The sequence below is a fragment of the Theobroma umbraticum genome, unplaced genomic scaffold (genome assembly GCF_002168275.2).
Source record: "Theobroma umbraticum cultivar Fairchild unplaced genomic scaffold, ASM216827v3 scaffold_89.0, whole genome shotgun sequence".
Classification (NCBI taxonomy): domain Eukaryota; kingdom Viridiplantae; phylum Streptophyta; class Magnoliopsida; order Malvales; family Malvaceae; genus Theobroma; species Theobroma umbraticum.
Genome location: NW_018397271.1, coordinates 476788 through 483480, shown reverse-complemented (window position 1 = coordinate 483480; position 6693 = coordinate 476788). Strand labels below are relative to the sequence as shown.

General features: G+C 32.8%; 1 non-coding gene across 1 annotated transcript; it reads right to left on the bottom strand.

Moving 5' to 3' along the window:
* Positions 1 to 3122: 3122 nt before the first annotated feature.
* On the bottom strand, positions 3123 to 3229 carry LOC149526492 (small nucleolar RNA R71). Its single transcript, XR_016351940.1, has one exon. It is a non-coding gene; the product is annotated as a small nucleolar RNA R71 (small nucleolar RNA).
* Between the last annotated feature and the right edge of the window lie 3464 nt (positions 3230 to 6693).

The following is a 6693-nucleotide window of genomic DNA, read 5'->3' as shown; positions in this document are numbered from 1 at the left end:
AAACTCAATTTGATCAAGCTAATTAGTTATTTGGACAAATTATTTAGAGCCCATTTGCTTTCGTACCATAAGTACGGCATAACTAGTTGCCACCCATAATCCCAAAAGAGGAATTGACATCTCATTTCAATGGCTATACAACATTGGTTGAAGCACCATCCATGGTGCTTTCCATACCACTTTTTGTCTCAAAAGGCTTTAAGTCTCAAGATCCATTCTTACTCTAATAGGATTACTGGTGGAGAGATATGGTGGTTGAAACTTACTCTTTTCACACTTGAAATGGCTTTTAATCCACACATGCAATAGTTGTGAACATCTAATCGAGCGCCCCTTTCCATTTCATTGATAATAACTTAGTGATCTAAAGGTCTAAGCTAAAATTGCTAATGATGGATTAATTTTATTTTCAACCTACTTAGAGAAATCCACCACTGCTACCTTGATATGTCCCAAAACCTTTGGAAAGATAACTATCCAATAGATTGTTAGTGCCATAATGCTCATGTTTGTTTCATCTTCTAAATGCTACATGATGCCACTATGAAAAAACTCCAATGGAATAAAAACACTATCTCTTTGTTTAGCATTCAAGTCCACTTCTTGCACACTGATTCCCATGATTTTTGCAATCTTTTTGCAATAACTTCTCCTTTGTCATTTTAAGCAATTCTTGTTTGCATTTAGAAAGTGTATGTAAAGTAAGTAAAATCAAGTATTCTTTAAATATTGGTGTCATATCCGCTTCATTGAAGACAAAACATTTGTATAAGGGATCCCAAAATTGAATGATGGCTTTAATCATATGGTCATCAATAGATACACGAAAGAGTGATGCAATTTGCCCATCCTTCTTCTTAAATTCTTATTGTTTAGATGTTCCCCACTAATCCCAAGTGTTTGACACATTTTGGGGCTTAAGTAGCTAGATCTTCAAGATTTTAGGTTCAAATTTTAACATTTTAGGTGTTTTTCTAATTTAAGTTAGATTACATGTTAAGTAGTTAATTTAGGTTATTTTAGTTCAATTTTACTTCTTCTTTAATTTTCTTCAAGAGGAGTTACTGTTGATTTCTTTCACAGCTTTTTGTAGGATATTTGATGAGGAAAATGCATTTGAGTCAAAATAGCACACATGCGATGAAGGTTTTATTCTTACATGTTGTAGTAATTCAATGATAACTTGAGCTACAGAAGATTAATTAATGTGATTTTTAATCCATTGGAAAGACAGGAGAATGAATTATAATGTTTATGTTTACCACTTTACCCAATTCAGAACAAATTTAGGTGAAAATTACGTTGGAAAATTATGGACGGATGTGGCTCTGCACAAAGCAGCATCGTGACTGAAGGCCACGGCCTTGCATAGCAGCATTGAGGGAACTAGGACTACAGCATTAGGAAAAACATGGTCATGGCACTAGATAGCTAAGGTGCATCAGACTTTGGCCCAAGGCCATAGCATTGCTGTGCTACCAATGAATGCCAAGGGGCCAAGGAGTCTTGGTTGTGATGCCACCTTGGTTTCCGAAAATCAAATTTATGGTGGAAATTTAGAAATTAGGGCACCTTGCACATATTTAAGGGACTTTTTCAGAACATTCAAGAGAGAGAACAGCAATAGGTTTTTTAGAGAATTGAAGCTAAGAATCATGCGAGAAATCAAGAGTAATTGAGAAAGATTGGAAATCAACTAGGCTTCAACATTAGTTTATTTGTCTCTTTCGTGCTATACATATTTTCTTAGTTTAATTTCATGGCTAAATTTCTTTGGATATTATTTTATTTAGATATCATGAACTAATTTACTTTCCTAGGGTTATGGTGGATTTCAATATATAGCTTGAATATTAATGTCTCTTTTATTTATCATGAATGGGTATAGTTTTGCTTGTTCAAATATATTCTTAATGCTTATAATTACCTTATCAACAATTAATTGATTTGTGCATCTAATTGAAACTAGTTTAACGGACATAATATAATTGATTCCTATATACATATAGTGAACTAATTAAGTTAGGTATTTATGCAAGCATCTTGACAGAGACTTTTACATAATTTTGGGTCCTAGATTAGTAAAACCACCCAGGAAAGATAAATAATAAGAGAAGTTGGTATGAAATGAAGTGTTGAATGAACCCATAATCCCAGGTTTTCAGTATATCATCTTTTTCAAATATATTTAATTCCTATTAGTTAATTTAGTACTTACTTTAATATCATTTTAATTAATTTTCTACAATTTTTGGTTACTTAAATAAGATTGATTTGTTATAAAATTTTAGTACTTAGTAAAAATTTAAAAACAAATCCTTGTGAGAACGATACTCTACGTTTACTATATTACTTGTTTGTAATAATGTGCACTTGTGTGAAAATTCAACAGCAAGTTTTTGGTACTGGTGTCAGGGATTTTATTTTCTTTATTATTTGCTAATATTACAATTTCATAGATTAATCTTAATTTAAGTTTTATTTCTTTATTTACAGGTCCGTTCAATCCTTGTATGAGAAAAGCAAAAGGATCCTTGTATGAGAAAAGCAAAAGGCTTGAAGATTATACCTTGTGATCTAGAAATTAAGAGAACATTCCGCAAACTTCGATGAGGAAATGAACAAGGTTTCACTCCAATAAATACAATGGCTGACCAATAGGGTGAGTAACAAATCCAAGAGCATGTATTAGCTAAAAATCATTGCTTAAGGGACTATGTTGTTCTTTTAGTGCAAGGAATTCCATCGAGCATTCTAAGGCCAGCTATTTAAAGCAAACAATTTTGAGATCAAGCTGGCTAACATCTCCATGATTCAAACTTTAGTCCAACAAAAAATATTGAGATCAAGCTAGCTATCATCACCATGATCCAAACTTTAGTCCTGTTTGGGGGTCTTCCAAATGATGATCCAAATGGCCAAATATCAAACTTCTTAGAGATCTGTGATACGTCCAAACACAATGGTGTCATAGATGATGTAATTCATTTAAGGTTTTTTCTTTCTCATTGAGGGATAAAGCTAAAGCATGGCTGAATGCATTCCCCACTGGCTCAATAACAACAGGGGATGATCTTACTCAAAAGCTCCCGGTCAAGTTCTTTCCTTCAACTAAAACAGTGAAAATGAAGAATGATATCACATCATTCATGCAGCAAGATTCTAAGTTAATGTACGAGGCTTGAGAAAGATACAAAGAATTACTTTAACGCTATCCTCATCATGGTCTTCCAAAATGGCTTCAGGTGCAGACATTCTATAATGGTTTAAATGGTCATGTTCGATCTACCATTGATGTCGCTGTGGGAAAAGCTTTAATCTCTAAATCAATTGACGAGGCATACAATTTATTGAATAAGATGGCTACAAACAACTACCAATGGCTAGCAGAGTAATCAATGCATTAAAGAATAGCTAGAGTTCATGATGTAGATGCCATTTTGGCATTATCCACATAGGTAGTAGTACTAACTAAGACTAACTCCATTCAAAGTCCTTTTGTAGCTTGTAAATATTATGGAGATAATCATGCAAGCCATCAGTGTCTAAGTTTGATAGAAATAATGCAATTTGTAGGGAATATATAGGAAAATAACCCTTACTCCAACATTTACAACCTAAGGTGGAGGAACCATCTCAACTTCTCTTGGGCCAATAATCAAGGGTATTCCCCACCTTTAAGGCCAAATGCATTTCCAGGATTCCAGTAGCAAGCCAGAACACCTATCTCAGAAAAGAAGCCAGTTGTGGAACATTTGATAAGGTAGAACATGACATAGAATGATAGCATCATACAAAGTTAAATAGCTTTTATTCAAAGTCAAGCAGCATTATTTTGAAACTTTGAGACTCAATTGGCCAACTTGCCAATTTATTAAAACAATCGACCTCAAGGAACAGTACCTAATGATACAAAGGTGAATCTTAGGAGAGACGATAAAGAACAAGTTATGGCAATCAACTTGAGGAGTGGAAAAGAGGTTCAAAATAGTGTTAGGCAAGATAAACTTCAAGTTAAGTTTGTTGAAAATGAAATAGCGATTAAGTCAACTGTTAAGCAAATTCAAGAGAAGAAAGAAAAGACACCTCGACCACCACCACCCATTTTTATCGTTTTCAAAAACAAAAGCTTGATAGGCAATTCCAAAAGTTTCTCAAGGTATTTAAAAAGTTCACATCAACATTCCATTCACAAAAGCTTTAGAGAAAATGCCATCATATGTGAAGTTTTTGAAAGACATATTGACAAAGAAGAGGAAATTAAAGAATTTTAAGACAATTACATTTACTTATGAGTGTAGTGTGATAATCTAGAACAAATTTTCACCACAACTTAATGACCAAGGGAATTTTTCTATCCCTTGCTCACTTGGTAATTTTAATTTTGCAAATGCCTTGTGTGATTTGAGTGTTGGTGTCTCAAGTATGCCTTTGTTTATTGCTAAGAGAATTAGACTGATGGACATTCAACCTAGTATAGTCACTTTACAACTAGCAAACAGAACGATAAGACACACTTATGGGGTTATAGAGGATGTCTTACTTAAAGTGGGAAAATTGTAGATTCTAGTAGACTTCCTTGTACTTGAAATAGAAGAGGATCAAGAGGTTCTTATCATACTGGGCCTCCATTCTTGGCCACTACAAGTGCACTCATCAATGTAAAAGAAGGCAAAATAACTTTGAGAGTTGGTGAGGCGATAGTTGAATTTACTATTTTCAATGCAACTAAATACCCTTCCTCCACAGCTCATTGCTATAAAGTGGACTTAGCCAATTAAGGCAAAGGTAATCTTACTCCACCACCTACAAGTAAGTAAGCACCAACTCTTGAGTCAAAGCCCTCACCACTAGATCTCAAAACTAAGCAATGTTATGATGAGCATAATCAACCACCTTCCAATTATCTTGATCTTGAGGTTGGACAACGAGTAGTACTCTCTAGTTCACGTATCCATCTTTTATCTTGGTAACTTTAACCATATTGGTGGAAAACCTTTAAAGTGGTAAAAGTTTTATCTTATGGCTATATTGAGATTTTTAGTACGCTTATAGAAGCATTCAAGGTAATGAAACAAAGCATTAAGCATTATTATGGTGATGAAAAAGTGAAAAATACGGTATCATAGTCAAGCTAATGACCATAAAAAACTGCTTTTTGGGAGGCAACCCAAGCTATATCCTTTTAGATTTAATCATTATTTTAGTGAGTTATTGTTTTTCTATTTAAATAAATAGTTAAAACCTTTCTCTAGCTTGTTTTGTTCAGCATGTAGGTTTGGAAAGCCTGAAGATAAGATAAGGAGAAAGAAAATTAAAGCTTTCAATGCACTACCACCATTGATAAGGGAGGTTATTTCCTTATTCTTTTTAGACTTTCACATTGAGGACAATCTTCAATTAAGTTTGGGGGAGGGTTTTATTGTTATTAGTTTTTATGATATTTTTAAGTTAGTTTATTTTCATATATTTTTTTGAATTTTGTTTATTTTCATATATTTTTTTGAATTTTGATGCTTGTTGTAAGTACTTAAGCTAGATTTATTTATGCCAATTTCTTTTAATTTACCTTTATAGTAATGAGAACTTAGTTATATTCTTATCTTGATTCTTTGATACATATGGATATTGTTTAAGTATTATATAAATTCTTATGCTAAACTTCATTATTAGGATGCGATTTCCACTCAATTTGAGCACATCATCTTTCACTTAGATTCATTATGCATATCTAGAGAAGGTTTATGTCAATATGACATTTTGAACTATGTTTAGAATTCTAGAATTCATTTGATTCTCTCTTGAGGCTAAATCCTAGACTATACATAGTTAAGGAAATGATTTAGGCCATCTTTGGACCAATTAAGCTTTTTGTTGACTTCATACATTTTTTATGATAATAAAACATTTCTCATTCATTAATGTCTAACCTCATTAATTAAGTCTGTAGGATAAAGTAAATTCCATTAAAGAAATGAATGATTAAAAGTAAGATCATATAATTGATAGGTTAATCAGTTAAAGTGGGAACGATGGAAAGAGTTAGTGAAGACAGGGCTTTTGTAATTGATTATCGAAAGGCCTTAATTAGTTAAGGAATGGCTAGACCACAAGCTAAAGCAAAACAGAAAAATCTTAATCAGTTGGCACTGGGCTTAACTGATTAAGAAGGTGATGGACAAAAGAAAATAGATCTATGCTAATCGGTTAAGGCATAGGGTTAATTGGTTAAAACACAAGACTTGATGATCCTCTAAGCACCAAAATCAAATTCAAAGTGAAGTTGACTATTAAAGGGAGTCAAAATGAAGAAGTGGAAATTTGAAAAAATTTTAATTGATTAGAGCTTATGCTAATCAATTGAGATTAAAGGATGTAAAACTTTAATCAGTAAAAAGGAAAGTCAACTAGTTAGAAGAAGTCTGCTAAAGTAGAAAACCTTAAGACAAAGATTTCTTAAGCAACTAAAGCCTCTTATAATCAATTAGCATGGAGTATACAGCAACAAGACAGTACAAGGTGGGGAACCTACAATCAATTAGAGTTTCTTTTAACCAATTAACCAAACTGTATATGTCCATTTGAATTTAAGCGCTAGAAGACAAAATAATGGCTAGAATGACATCAGAGTTGTCTCCAATGATTAAAACTATCTCTAACAGAAAAATTTGACTCCCTAAGTATAAATTGAAG